Raw genomic sequence first — 14,519 nt, 5'->3', positions numbered from 1 at the left:
TGTGTACATTAAAAATGCTATCACCATTATGGTCTGTTCACTAAAGGTACAAGAGCATGACAAATACATGTAATTTGCAAATTGGCTGGTCTTTTGCAATAATTTAGAGCCACTAGTTAGAGGCAATAGAAATCTAACAATTACTGATGTTTAAGGTTTGCATTGTTGCTCTGTGAATATTTCATGCATAAATGAACTTCCCCTGGACCAACTGCTGTTTCTGATGAGGCGCTCTGAGGCTTTATTGCCAAATACACAGCAGGGCTCCCCCAGTGAGCCACATAACGGATGATGCATCGCCTTTGCAGCTTAAATAATGCAGGGTATCTGCATTTTATAGAGTGGTGGTACACTTTATTTACATATCAAGTGAGCGGCCAGAATGAATATGAAGAAATATGTGAAGGAAAGGATATGGCACTTTTAATATTTCATATTAGCAAGCACCCTGCAGGAAAAGCCTAGGCAGACTGAGATGTGACCTAAACTGCCTGATTTCCGTGTGTGCATGTCTCTGACAAAATCTCTTGCAAAACTGATGAAATATATGCCTTTTCCCATTCTTGCTAACTTCTTCAGCACTATTGAAAACAGAAGGCATAATCTGCCAATCAGAGAATGACCTTCCAAGTGCCATTTGTTTGGGAAGAGAATCAAGCCCACCCTTAAAATCTCATCCTGTTCCTTCCTGGGGCTGCTGGGAGATGTAGTCTCACTCTCTATCACTCCGAAGGGAGCCGCAGAGGATTTCTGCTTGTAGGGAGGCCACCTGCAAAGCTTCATCAGCCTACTAGGACTGCAAGAAGGCCCAGGCCCCACAGAAAAATCATCATCCAAAATGCAGAACTGTTGCAACAGCTGATGATTCCTCCTATGTGAACCAGTTTGGGTTGATAGAAGGGGAATACAATATATAAAAGCAAGAGTTAGTTCTTCCCTACGAAAAATGAGGCTTGCACATCATCGTCCATGTGGGACTGGATCTCAGGGTATGGATCCTCTTTCTGGAGTGGGTTATGCAAGTATGCAGATTTGACCCACTCATAAAAGCAAATTCTCTTTTATTCATGAAAGTACCTCAGACCTCAGCCCGGCATAGCCGTGCTCAGGGGACTGGTCTAAGCCCAGGAGTGTTGGCTGTCATTATTGTCCCCCTGTAGCAAAGAGTTCCAGTCACTGGACAAGGCACAGATATGAAATTGTTTAAAGCAACAGTTTGCTCTCTCCACAGAGAGAATGGCCCAGCAGAGCATAGGCACCGATTCTTCACCTGATTTTTTGCAGGACTGGTGGGGATGTGCTTGCCGGCAGCACGCCACACCCTCCTACTCTGTCCAGTGTCTATGTGAGAGCGTGCAGCATCTCCCTCACATTATGCCTCATTCAAAGAAGAACTGATGTGTGCCAGTCCTTTTTTGTACAAACCTATTAAAATTCCAATGCAAATGACCGGATTCATAATCTGAGCTTCATTGAGAAACACAGTTTCCTGCCTTCCCCAGTAATGAAATTATTGGTTGTGCAGATGCTCCATTTCTAAGCTAATTCAATCTCTGACTAGTTTTTTTAAGACTGTATGTGTGAGGGCAGGGGTGTGCGGATGTGCAGGTTTGTGTGTGCGTGCACATAGACAAACACATCTGCACAGCATGTTTCCCAGCACACAGATCTGTAGGCTATTTAGTTAGATAGCCAATTATAATTATAAATGCAATGGGAATACAAGCAGTATATTCTATAGACACGATTAAAAATAAACTGGGAAAGCTAAAAGCAGCTTAGTTGCCAGAAACTAATACATTACAGGGGCAAGTTGTGGAAATGCCTGATTATTCTCTTTTGCTCACTCCATCCCTGGGGGATCTTCCTGAACTGTTACTTTAACTGCTCAACTTGCCTTTTCCACTGTGATAGTCAGCAGATGAAGCCCTTCACATTTAAGTGTAATAGTGCCAGAGAGACCAACTGCTCCTCAGAGTTATGACCTATAAATGTCGCTTCTGTGTCAGAATGAGAATGTGCCACTGAAGATGCTGAAGTCTGCAGAGGGTTTGCTTGACAATTCATGCAGGCCATTAAACTTACTCCTCCCCTCGTCTCCCCAGCGTTGTGTACGCTGGGATTTCTTGCTTGCTTTCACAGCTTTCTGAGTAGTTCTTCCAAAGCTGGCAACAACGGAGCAATTTATCGCTGGGACAGAGTGTACGGCACAGCATTTGTTCAAGTTGCTCTTCTTTTCACCTGTCATGGCAAATAAGAGCTCCAGGACAAACTGCCTGTACTTTCCTGCACCAGGTGTGGGTATCTTTACCCAGAGCAGAGGGAAAATGGAGATGGACATCGGGTGATGCCAGGATGTGACAAGGAGTCCTGTAAGGTGGGTATAAGCCCCCCATCCCGGCCGATTGCCAGATGCAGGGTGTACAGCTCATTCCCTTTGCATGGGAACCTACACAGCCTTCTTCACCCACACTCATCCTTACTGGAGGTGGCTTGTGGGGTCTGGAAGGAGAAAGAGAACTACTTATGTTGCTTCACAGCACCCAGATGTTTCTGGCCAACTGAATAACCATGTTAGAGACATTTCAGTCTGCCTTGGTCAGGAGGACACGATTACTTCTCAGCCTGAAGGGTACAGCAAGAAGAATTAACAATAGATGAGCGCAGGGAAGGGGTTTGGTTTATAAAGTGCTTCTGGCCTTAGCTGGAAGCCCAATTCAGCACTGCCATAGCACATCTCAGAAGAAATGCAGGCATTTACACCACATTACCATCCAGCCCAGCATCCACATTTACTAAGGTACAAGATAGCAATATCTAATATTTACTTATTTCGGTTATCTCTTAGACCCTGACAACTTGCTCGTAAGGAGTGCATGGAAGCCTTGGGAAGTGCTGGTCCCCGAGGCAGATGCAGATATGCTGTGGTGCGCTCGGGCAGTGCATGAGCGATGCAGGACATGGACAACACAGTCGCACACCTGCTAATGTTCCTGCCCCTTTTCTTTCTGAGAAGAGAGAGCTGATGTTTTGGAGACCTTGGGAAGGAAGGAAAAGCACCTCTCTGGGAGGAATGATGGCACAGAAAACCCCAGGGCTTGGTGCTGCATGGCTGAGAGATCATCCCCCATGGGGGTGGGAGGGCAGAAAGGAAAAGCCATGGGCAGCAGAGGGGATGAGGCTGGGGTGAGAAACAAGCCCTCACTGCGGGGCAGAGCTGTGCGGGGCTGTGCAGAAGAGGCTGGCCTGAATAGACCGTGCAGCAGGAGGAGGGTGAGACCTTCTGCAGTGAATGGAGGCAGATCATATGGGCAGCTGCTTTCTGGATAGGAAAAAGGAGTAGGACGGAGGAGTGCTGCAAAACTGATGGACAGAGCTAACTCCGCTTGGGGTGTTATTGTGCTTTACATCAGTTTGAAATCTGGAGGAACAAGCCTGTGATAGCCCCAGCCTGTGGAAAGTCAGATGCTGCCATCCAAGCGCTTCTCTTTGTCTAACCCCCAACTCCTGGCTCCATCCCATCCTGGGGAGCTTCAGGAGCCCCACAGCCCTTCCCACAGCGCCTCTCCCCCTTCCCAGTCACCCCAGGCTGGCATCATCCTCTCCCAACTCCATAACCTCCACAGCGGCCATGGCGGCTGACGGTCCCACCAGCGCGCATGGATGAGGCAGCAGCTGATTTTTGCAGCCACTTGACCGGAGCCGCTGGTTGAAGCAGGACCGAGACGGGGAGGGGGAAGAGCTGAGGATTCTTTTGAGACCGCCACCTGGGACTGGCGGCACTTCTACTAATGCACAGTGAACAGCTAAATCATACATTATTGATTTGTCAGACGTATTTGCATATAAATAAGCATGATCATTCATACAAACCTTAATGTTGTTGTTCTCCCTTTAGTGTTGTGATCACAGATGAATGACTCTAGTTAGACACAATTCAGGAAAGCTGGTACCGCTGCAGCGAAGTAAGCTGCTGATTTAAAACTACATTTATTGGAGCATGTAAGTGTGACAGTCTATTGGTGAATTTGGGGATAATTAGTCTAAAAGACAAGATAAATGAATCCTGAAAGTGGTATTGTGATGAAGAAATGATCCCTCCATGCTAGTAAAGCTTTGATGCCAGAAATATTGTAAATGATAATTAACTGGGAAACACAGAGGAATTATATTTCAATTGTGTTTTCAAAAGGACTTAGAATTTTACAGACAAATTGATTGGGTTCTCCCCCTCCCCCAGCCCTGTGATTATGAAAGATTGTCTAATTTACAACATGAACTATGAAGCATATGACAAATCGCTGGCTTGCTTTTATGCATCTTGTTTGTATGTTTCTCCCTGGTAGATATCTGCTTATTGTTTTTAAGCAAACCAAGACATGTATTTTTCAATTAGTCTTTCCCTAGGCCTAATCTAGATGGATCTGCAGGCCAGCACAACACACTGACCCATGAAAATTATATCTGCTGTATTAATTCATTAAGCATTGCAGGATCACGCTGTAAGATCTCACTCCCTGATAACATCAGCAGCGTGAGCCGGGTTAGTCTGCATCCCTCCCCTGAAAAGAAAATATTATAGATTGTGCAATGCAGGGGAAACATTGCTTGCTAACACTTCATTTTAATTGTCCTAAATTAGAGCTGAAGACTTACAGAACTGTGCGTGACAGCCAATGAATACCAAATGAATTCATTAGGATCAACGCTGTTACAATGAATAACTAACGAATCTATAACAACGTCTATATCCTTTATGCCTCGGCTGTCGGCTGCAGCAGGGAACCCTGGAGGGAACTATCCTGACCCTCAGCTCGCTGAGGCCAGCACGCTTTGCTCTGTGCCTGCCTCTAATTGCAGCTCCAAGTGAAGCTGGGTGTCGCCTGGATTGCTCAGGGTTAGGGGAACAGTGCAAGAGAGGGCTTGCTCAGGGTTAGGGGAACGGTTCAGGCGGAAGGAAAACACGATCAAATGGGGCATTGCGGGTGAATTGCAGAAGCAGGGCACAGCCACAAACTGCTGAGCTTCGGAGGATGCTGCCTGGACTCCATGTGACCAGCGATGCAGCTTGAGCCACCTCCTGCTGCTCGTTCCTGGTTCTGGAGATGTGGGGCCATCCCAGCATTGCTGCTGTGGAGTCCTGCCTTCCTGCTGGCAGAGTCAGGTCTGATATGGGCTAAAAAGCACCCAGTATCACCCATAACTGGTGCATTAAGCTCAACACGGGGCACTCTGAGTCATCCCAGAGGCTGCAAGTGTCCCATAATGTTTTGGACTGCCAAGGTCTTCTGTCTGTGCTCTGGGTCAGGGGCTCCCTGGTTGAACCCAGAAAGGTGTTGTTAAAGGAGGAAAAAAGAAGAGAAGCAGCTTCATTTGCACGGTTTGCACCTTGTGTTCCTCTGGTGGGAGTCACCATAACTCATACAAGCTTCAGTGAGTTGGGACTGCAAGAGAAGGGGGAAAAAGAGGCTTTTGTGTCTATGGAGAGGTTTTATATGGTATTATCTTCCTTAGCAGAGGATCTTAATTTTGGGGGGTGGATATTCAATGAAAGAAAATACAAAAGACAATGACTCAGCTAAGTTGCCTCGCAAACCACTGCAGATGTGTTGGGTAAGGGAGCCTCAGAGCAGGAAGGCGTGAAGACCACCCTGCCAGAGAGCATCTCAGGACACCGTGGCTGATACCAAACCATGACCAGGTTTCTACCAACAAGGAGGGGGAAAACACTGTAGCAAAGAATTTCTGCTAATTGGATGTTCAAAGAAACACACGGAGAACCAGGGTAACACTTCATTCAGCATCACTACATCAACACTGTTCATTCCCAAGTGATGCCAAATTCTTCTTCCTCTGGTCGAGGTTCCCATATTTTTTTGCCCAGACCCAGTGCTTGTCAAGGAGGAGGGAATATTTCTGAGTTGAGAAAAGATTTCCAGGGAGCCCAGAAATTTGCATAAGGTCTCAAGCTAGTGGCATTTGTTTCTTTTAAAAGGGATGCCCTACTGCATGGGGATCCTGCCCCAACATGTGGCAGAAGGGTGCCCCAGCTTCATTGCCTCCCTGTGCTTGGTGCAGCCTTAGAGGTGTAGGTAACGAAACCTGACAGGTGAGCTCTTGTTCTTGCCTCCAGCTTTCTGCCCCACTCCCTAAATAATGGTTACTGTCCTCAGAAGAGAACATGTTTCTGATGCTAACTTCAACATACCTTCACCAGCACTTTCCGTGGAGATACCAGAATTTGCAGTGAAGCTGCAGAGACTGGGAGACAAGCGTCTGCTTGCTTTGAAGTGGAGCAGGATAGACGCCAAAGGGCAATTGCTTCTTAACTTCACTGCAGCAAAGCTTTCTGAGCCAGGACATCTTGGTCAATGTTTCCAAGTCATTTTCAGACCTTGGAACAAAAAGCCTGGGTTTTGTATGAAAAATTGTCTGGCTTTGTGGGGAAGAGGCTATGGAAACCCTGAGGAAGGAGTACCAGGCAGGAGATGAGGACAGCTGGGAAAATGGAGGGACAAGGCGCAATTTTCCTCTGAAATCTGGACTGCAGAAGCAGAGCCCCTGCCCTTGCTGATGTGCTTTTGGGAAATGTAGCTTATCCTGGAAAAAGAAAGTAAAAGCCAAGCATGTGCAGAGAGCCTCTCTGGTGTGCTGCCTCCACCTCCGTTCAGGCTGTTTGCAAACTCTCTCTATGCTTATCATCATGTAATTGAAATAATGCGTATTGACAGAGACTTGAAAACAACTGCTCAATTTTCCCCAAAATTCAATTAAACTTCGTTTATTCTGGGGATCGATCCAATTAAAAGGGGGGAAATTTCAGATGGTCCAAGCCTTACAATCCATCTTAACACACTGTGTCTATCACCGTGATGTAATAATTCCCCCAATCAATGCTTTAAAAGCATTTAGCAGTCTTGATAATGAACTTTTGTCAAAATAGCCTTACAAAGCAATAAATGAGAGCAGATTAATATGTAGTCATAAAGCTATGAATGGTTTAACGCTTTGAAAGGGTTGCTTCATAAATTAGACTTCTTTATTTATTTCTTTATCATAATCTCTCTCTCTGATACTATTGCCCAAGGTTTTGGTAGACAACAAGAACCTGGGCTTCTGGGGAGAGAAATGGATGGATATGAACTGAAGGATATCATACCCTGGCCTGGTTTATTGACATTACGGACAATTCCCGTGGCCACCATGGGCAAAAACAGAGTAGCTGTAACTAAACTTGTTGTTATAGCACTAATTTTCAGATCTTGAACACAGGGATCTCTGTTCAAAGTTCCAGCAAGGCTGACTCCCACCCACTGAACTGGCCCCATTAGACTGCCTTAGGACTACCATAAATGTATGAAAGTCCTTTCACAACCGCTGTGGATTGAGAAACATGTCCCATTCTGACACTGCAAGGGGTTATGCAATGGCTCTTAATTGTGGCACTTCTTTAGGAAATGCCCAGTTTAAATGTTTGTCTTCCCTGTTACTGATTTAAGATACTGAATCATCTTCCTAATATCATCGTGGCTTCAGGCTGACCCCAGCATCTCCCATCCTACTTCATAACATCTGTGGATACCATGCATTTCTATTCTCAGCTGGAATTCGTTCTTGAATAGTTTTCTGCTTCTCGCATATAGCTGTGCTTAGAAGAGTTATCCATCTCCCCTAATGCACTCTCAATGTGCTTTTCACAACAAGGAGATTTTCTAAAATGTCTGGTACTCATTAGAAGAATAAAAATTAGCAAAGACCAAGCTTAGAAATGGGAACCTGAGAGGGTACATTACTGCCCAAGACAGGAGCAGGGCAAATGCTTCTGCTCCAAAGAAGGTCATGATCTGCTTGTTCAGAAATGCAGATTTCCATTTTAATTTTAATTTTAATTTTAAGTGCTCTGGCTAAAACTCCCTCCTGGTAAAGTCTAGTAGAGAGCAACCTGTGTGCAAGACCCTGCTGCTGGACATGGGCAGGTGGTTTCAAATAATCTTTTTTATTCTTTTCAAGTGCCTTGAAAAGTTGCTTGCAGTGTGTGTGTGGTGTTGGAGGGTGACAGCTCACAGCAGACATGCAGAGAGCAGCTTTGCCCATTCCTCCTCGGGCTCTTTTAGCACATCATTAATGCACTAGGCAAGCTGCCAGCTTCCAATGGGAAAGGAACCCATTTGTTGCAGACCTTCAGCTGCACTGAGGGTTTCACCATCCTGGGGCTCAGTATTCCTCTGGAGTTGCAAATGCTGTGAGCTGCAGAAGACAGTGAGGAGCCCAGGTCCCCAGGATCTTTTCCAATTTTTCTGAGCATCCCACAGGTGGGAAGCCTTAAATTTGTGTATCTAAGAGCAACTGATCTGGTTTTCAGGGATGCAGTGGCCATTCTGATCTCTTTGCACTTGCTATGCAAAGGCAATTCTCCATCTCCCATGAAAAGGTGCCCGTCTCTGCAGTGGAGCACTGGAGTCTTTAAACAGCTCAGAGCAGCAGCCTGATATTCTTGAAGACACCAAATGGAGGGAGAAAACCCATTGCACCGAATGGGAGCTGCAGGGAGACTAGAGCCTGCATCCATCTCTCTGATGCTGTCAGTCAAAGAGGTTTCATAGTATTATCTTAATCCTTGTGACTTGCTAGTTCCTGCAAACTGGATATACGCTGAATCGATACAATGCTGATTTACAGACATTTTGCCAGGGCTCAATAAATGTAAAGCACACCAGCACCGCATGAAAAATGTTATCTGCGAAAAACCTTTTAGCTCAGCAGAGATGGTAGTAAGTGGCAGCATTCCCTTTTTGCAAACTTTCAGTGGAAACATTTCATTTGCATATGATATTAATTGCAGAAGAAAACAGGCATGCTCCTCGCCATCTAATCCACACGGTCTTTTATGTGATGGTTTCCTATGAGGGTAAGGGAGCCGGGATGAATAGCGTAAATGCAGCATGTTCCCTCCCTCAGCAATCTGCAAAGGAGGTGACCTGTTCAAATCGTTGCTTTCTGAAATGATATGATGCTAATTGCATCCACTGCCCTGCTTTTTGACACGCTTTAGACGGCAGCTTTTTCTACTGCATCAGAAAAATGTGTGCCTTTTCCTCAGCATGACCTAGAGTCACACAGTTACTTTCCAGAGCAGCTCCCTACTACATGCCCAAAACTAATGTGGGGAAATTATAAAAGCTGGCAAGATCATGGAACAGATACATGGCCTGTTTACCTGGATGGATCTGAAAAAAACCCCTGCTATGCCCTTGCTATGTACAGGATTGACGTTAATGAGTTATTTTATATAATTTCTGACCACTCAAACCTATTGCTAGGCCCTTCACAGAGAAAAAACGACAAGATAAATGTCTCCCAGGTTTATCCCACCGACTAAAGCAGCCACTTTGTCCCCCAGGCTTGTTTTGTCCACAGCCTGGACATGCCCCATGTTGTTCCCTCAAGACTTATTTCCCCTTAGGGATTTTCACTAGTTCATCCTCCATTTCCATGTGGCCATCTCTGAGGGATCCAGCCCAGTTTGGGCTCCGATGGACACTGCTGCGGCAGCAATGAAGAGGGCCGGGGCACTGTCTCAGGGGCCAGAGCTGCCTCGGGGCACGTCAGCATCCTGCAGGCAACTCGATGCAGCTGCACTGATTTTTCCCCAGGGAAAGATTGGGCCCTTCCTTCCTTCGCCTCTAAGAGTTTCTATTTCATGTTTTCATTTCCAGTGGCTTGGTATTTTGGGAGTGGATAAGGGAGGACTGAAGCGTGTTTCAGGAGTAATCTATTCCTCAGCATTTGGTCCCTTGTGTCTCTTTTGCTGTTCCTTTGAAATAAAGGAACATTCAAGCAGATGAGAAGGAAAAAAAAGTGATTAAAGAGTCCTACTAAATCCCAGATAAATGTATGTAAAAAAAAAAATCCAGGTGGAATCATTGTAGGTTAAAATTAAACTTATTTCTTCTGAGTGCCACAAAAAAAAAATTAAAATATTTCTCCTCCCTGCCCCACACACACCTCAAAAAAAAAAAGATCATTTTGATACTAAAGGTATTGCAGCAGCTTTAAGGGACTCAGATCAAATATCATTTGGGAAATTTCAAAGGGTTGTTTCAACAGTATCACTTTCTACCATTCCCCACTCTGCATCCCTTCTTTTTATATTTTGGTTCCTGATGAAGTTTCAGCTGCTCCTGAAGTCAGTCCTTGTGTTCTTGGCTATCAAAGAGCATTGCAACATCAACGTCAGAGTTAAACTAAAAAAAAAAAAAAAAAACCTCTAAAAAAAAAAAGCATCCCTTTTCCTTTGGAGATCAGAAAGTCAAATAAAAAGGATGCTGATTTGTGGAATAAAGGGTGGGATTCCCTGCTGAGACGATAGGAATCTTCTGACTTAACTGAGTTAAGATTTGAATACATTTGGCCCAGACAAGGGGAGAAAAAAAATCCATTAGTTTTGAGAAAAACCTCACACAGTTTCAAAAGGAAATATGTTAATATAAAAATATTAAAAAAAAAAAAAAGGAAAAAAAGATCTGTATGTGTGTTTCAGAGGCCAGGAGTTTAATACTATCAGCCAGAAGCAAAGGGAGAAATTAAATTACATGACTAGCACGAAGTGTTGTCTCCTACTGCCATGACATGGATGAGAAAACAAGAGAGTCCTCTAGCAGCCCTGCTGGATCCGGGGACCTGTGGCCATCAGAAAACCACCCCAGCCACCGCAACCTGCCGTGGTCATCCCTGTAGCATTGCTTGGCCCCTCCACAGGGTAAAACTGACAATTTGTCCTTGCTTTGGCTCGGGGTTTGCTCCTGAGTAACCCCCTGGGCTGGTGCCTAGGTCCTGTTCTGGAGGTGCTCCACACTGAGGGGTCCTGAGCCTCCCCCCACCCCTGCCTCCATTTCCCCCTCTCTGCAGTGAACCCAAAGTGTCGTTCTCCACTGTCTGATAGCAGTGACCCTCTGATCTCAGCGGGAAGTTTAGTCCCTCCTAACACATCAACCTGATTTACACCAGCCTGCCTCCAGACTGCCCGTCCTCCGGGATCCCCATGGCAGCCCAGCAAGAAACCCAAGCTGCATTGACGTGGTGCTTCATAAAGCAATATTTGCTGGTGGTCCAGATTCTTGTCCCTCTGGCATATCCCTGGTGAGGGCAATACACTCTCTAAGTCTGAGGGGAGCTGGCAGGACTGCTCTGCATCACAGGGCACTGCTGCCATTGCTGCCCAGGCAGTGGGGCAGGAGACCCCCATGGCCGCCAGCCCCTCTTAGCTCGAAAAAAAGGCATTCTTCCGCTCTGCATCTGCCTGGGAGAGTGGATGGTAACATGCACTGGTTGCGGCTTCCTACCACTTGAAATATCCCCTACTCATCACCAGCCTGGGAAAGACATGGCATATGTGCTGTGTCCTTTCTTCCCTGCAGAGAGCTTTCCTGCTCCCCCGTGCCTGAGCAATGCTGAGGCATGTGTGAAGACTCACACAAAAATAATCATAATAGCATGAGATTGCCCTTCGTAATGAGGCCCTGGGAAAAAGCTGGTAGCTGGGGAAAGGTTCAGTCCAGCCATGGAGTGGCTGCAGGCTGTAATGTGGGGTTGTCAAAAGAGCAGCTCAGTATTAAATCCTTTTGATGGTTCTCCTGCTGAGAGAAGAGATGATATCTCATCATTAATGGAGTTGAATTAATATAAATTAGCTGAACAGCTCCTCACCGCTTCCGTTCAGGCAGAGAAAAGGGGTTTATTGGGGAGGCAAAAGCAACGATCCCTTTCACCTCACATTCACTCCGCCATCCATAAAGATGCTGCTGACCTCGCAGTCTTATCTCCTCTCCTCCCCTCCCCTGGCAGGACTGAGGCGATGTAAAATAAAATGATTATGTGACACCCCGGGAACGTGGGGACTGTCCACAGCACAGACCTCCAGTGACCTTTACACAAGTGACAGGTGACCTCTCTAAATCAGCCCTGGGGAGACTTGAGATTGCCAGGAGGGCTGGAGCCTCCATGGGCCCTGCGGCAGCAGCATCTCCAGCTTGAGGATTATAACTTATGGGCAGATCAGGCTGGGGAACAGGAGACACCTCTCTGGAGTCCCAGGCTGGGCTCTGAGGGCTATTTCAGCTCCTTCTCTGCCATGTATCCTCCTTCTCTTTCCATCTGAACTGTGAGTTTCATCCTTCTACCCCCCTCACACACAGGCAGAAACAACACTGAGTGATTTCTGCAGCCCAGTCCAGATTTACACGCAGGTTTCCAGCCTGCATGACCAGCAATGAGCACCAGAGAAACTGCCGTGAGCCAATTGCAAGGGAACTGCCAAACTACTGAGAAACAAAGACTAAAAAAATACTAGCACGGAGTTTTGAAGGCAAGAAGGGTTATTTCTTTACCAAGCAAGTGATAATTATTTAAGAGCAAACCTAAACCCTGAAGCATGTTTCAGCAAGTGCTTGAAGGTGGCAGAGTGTCTGTCTGTGCATTGGGGTGAAATGGTTCCATATGTCAGAGCATATACCTGATTCGTTTTTTAAAGCTATAAAAGGCAGACAGGGCAGACAATGTATATTATATTATGCATTTTTAAAAGCTACATTAAAAGAACATCATTAAGGTTGCAGAGCCAAGCACTCAGACAGTAGCTATGTCATGCCCAAGGCTGCCTGCCCAGGTTCATTTGAATCCCTCCTGCCTATGAATGTGTCGTGACACTTTAACAGTATGTGTTTAGGTATTTTCTCCTTCTCCCCATGCCGGACATGGGATGGATGGCTTGTGCCATCTTACAGAGTGTTTTCTAGCCTGTTATTGTCTTATTGCTGCAGCCATGGGCTTGTTCAACCACAGCCTGACTGCAACAGCTACAACCGCAGATGGCGTTCATGGCAGGTTTGTGCTAACTCCACACCTTCACAGCCAGGACCTCTCTGCTGTGGAGCACGTGGTTGTTGGGCAAACACCACCGACCACCCTGCAAGCAAAGGCCTGATGCCAGTCACCTCGGAGAGGAGCCCCGCCACGCACGCACTCTGCATGGTCTTTGGAGACAGCCATACAAATTCCTGCTGGTACCACAAGCTGGTGCAAAAACGCCTGCACGGTATGAGAGGAGGGAGTTTGCTGTTGCTGTCTGGCTTGAAGAAGGAAAAGAGAGAGAGAGAAAATTCAAATGAACTAATTTCTTGTTCTAAGACCTTTTCGCCCCTTTGCAGCTGCTTCTGATACAAAGGCAGAACCTTATCTCCCTGTTGCACGGATCCAGCGCTACAAACAACTGCCTTGTTGTAATGCACAGAATGTGTGGCATCTGACGGCAGCCTACACAGAGCTGAGACGTGAGCGGGAGGCACATTCCCTTCCAATTTCTGCCCAGCTTTTTTTTTTTTTATTTCCCCTCTCTCTTCCTCCTTGAGCCTGCAGTTTAGCTGGTTTGCTTTTGGCATCCTCCCCCCTGCACCCTACTGAACCGCATCCCCACGGTCCGTATAGGCAGCAGCAGTGGAAGAAGCTTCATCTTCCTCTCTGCTGAACCTCCTCTTATCCCATGCCGTGCACGGCAAACAGCCTCTTCCACCTCTGATCCCAGCAGGCGTGCACAGGCGTGTGCAGGCAGCAGGACGGACATCTATTCCCCCATCACGGGCCTCACAGTTCAGGCAGTATTAGGGAAGGGGGAAGATGACAAGGTTCTAATCCATCCCAAAAAGCAGATGCTAATCAAAGATGCTGACATTTGAGCTTAGACTCTGGAGTCCTACACTAGCAGCTCAGATGTCCAAGCCTCTAGTACTGTAAGGTGTCTCTAAGGCCCCTGTACTAATATCTAATCTAATATACTAATCTTTACAATTTTTAATACATTTATATTCAAGTTTCACTTTGAGGCAGGGAACCGCTAGTTTGGGGGGAACAGTATTGTCAGCCCCCAATGTTCAAAGCAGATAGATAGTCTAAGCCTACAAGTATACACTTCACCTGAAGAGAAAACAGCTATCTTTTTCTCTTCATTTTTTCAATCTGTATTTTTGTTTACTACCTGTAATGTCCTACAAAAACTACAGAGAACTGGAGTTCTCTGACCAAAGGCAGTACTTCTGTGTAAAAGAGGAGGAAAAAAGAGACTAGGCAAATACAGGAATATTGCCAAAATTTTGCAGTCATGTACAAGGCCTTAGAAGAAACTTTGGAGGAAAAGATAAGTTAATACTGGAGGTAAATGAGAAGTTCAGAGAAATCCAATGTGATTTTATGCTGCAGTAAAAAGGAAAAGAAATGGGTTAAAACATGAAAAATCATGGTCATGGATTGCAGGACTACTAATAGTAGAGATTCACATTTAAGCCAGCAGTTGTCCATGGAGGAGAGTGACCTGGGCTCCCAAGCTGGCCATACAGTGTAATGCGCAGATTGACTGGGAGGAATTGCCATCAGTGATAAGCAGGAATGAATGCCATTTTACTAAGCATTTCAAGCCTCATAAGTCATTGCTTTTCAAGAAGAGCAACTGAAGCTAGGACACAAGAAGA

The sequence above is a fragment of the Harpia harpyja genome, chromosome 1, assembly GCF_026419915.1.
Source record: "Harpia harpyja isolate bHarHar1 chromosome 1, bHarHar1 primary haplotype, whole genome shotgun sequence".
Classification (NCBI taxonomy): domain Eukaryota; kingdom Metazoa; phylum Chordata; class Aves; order Accipitriformes; family Accipitridae; genus Harpia; species Harpia harpyja.
The sequence above is the reverse complement of the archived record's forward strand: the minus strand, read 5'-3'. Positions refer to the sequence as shown.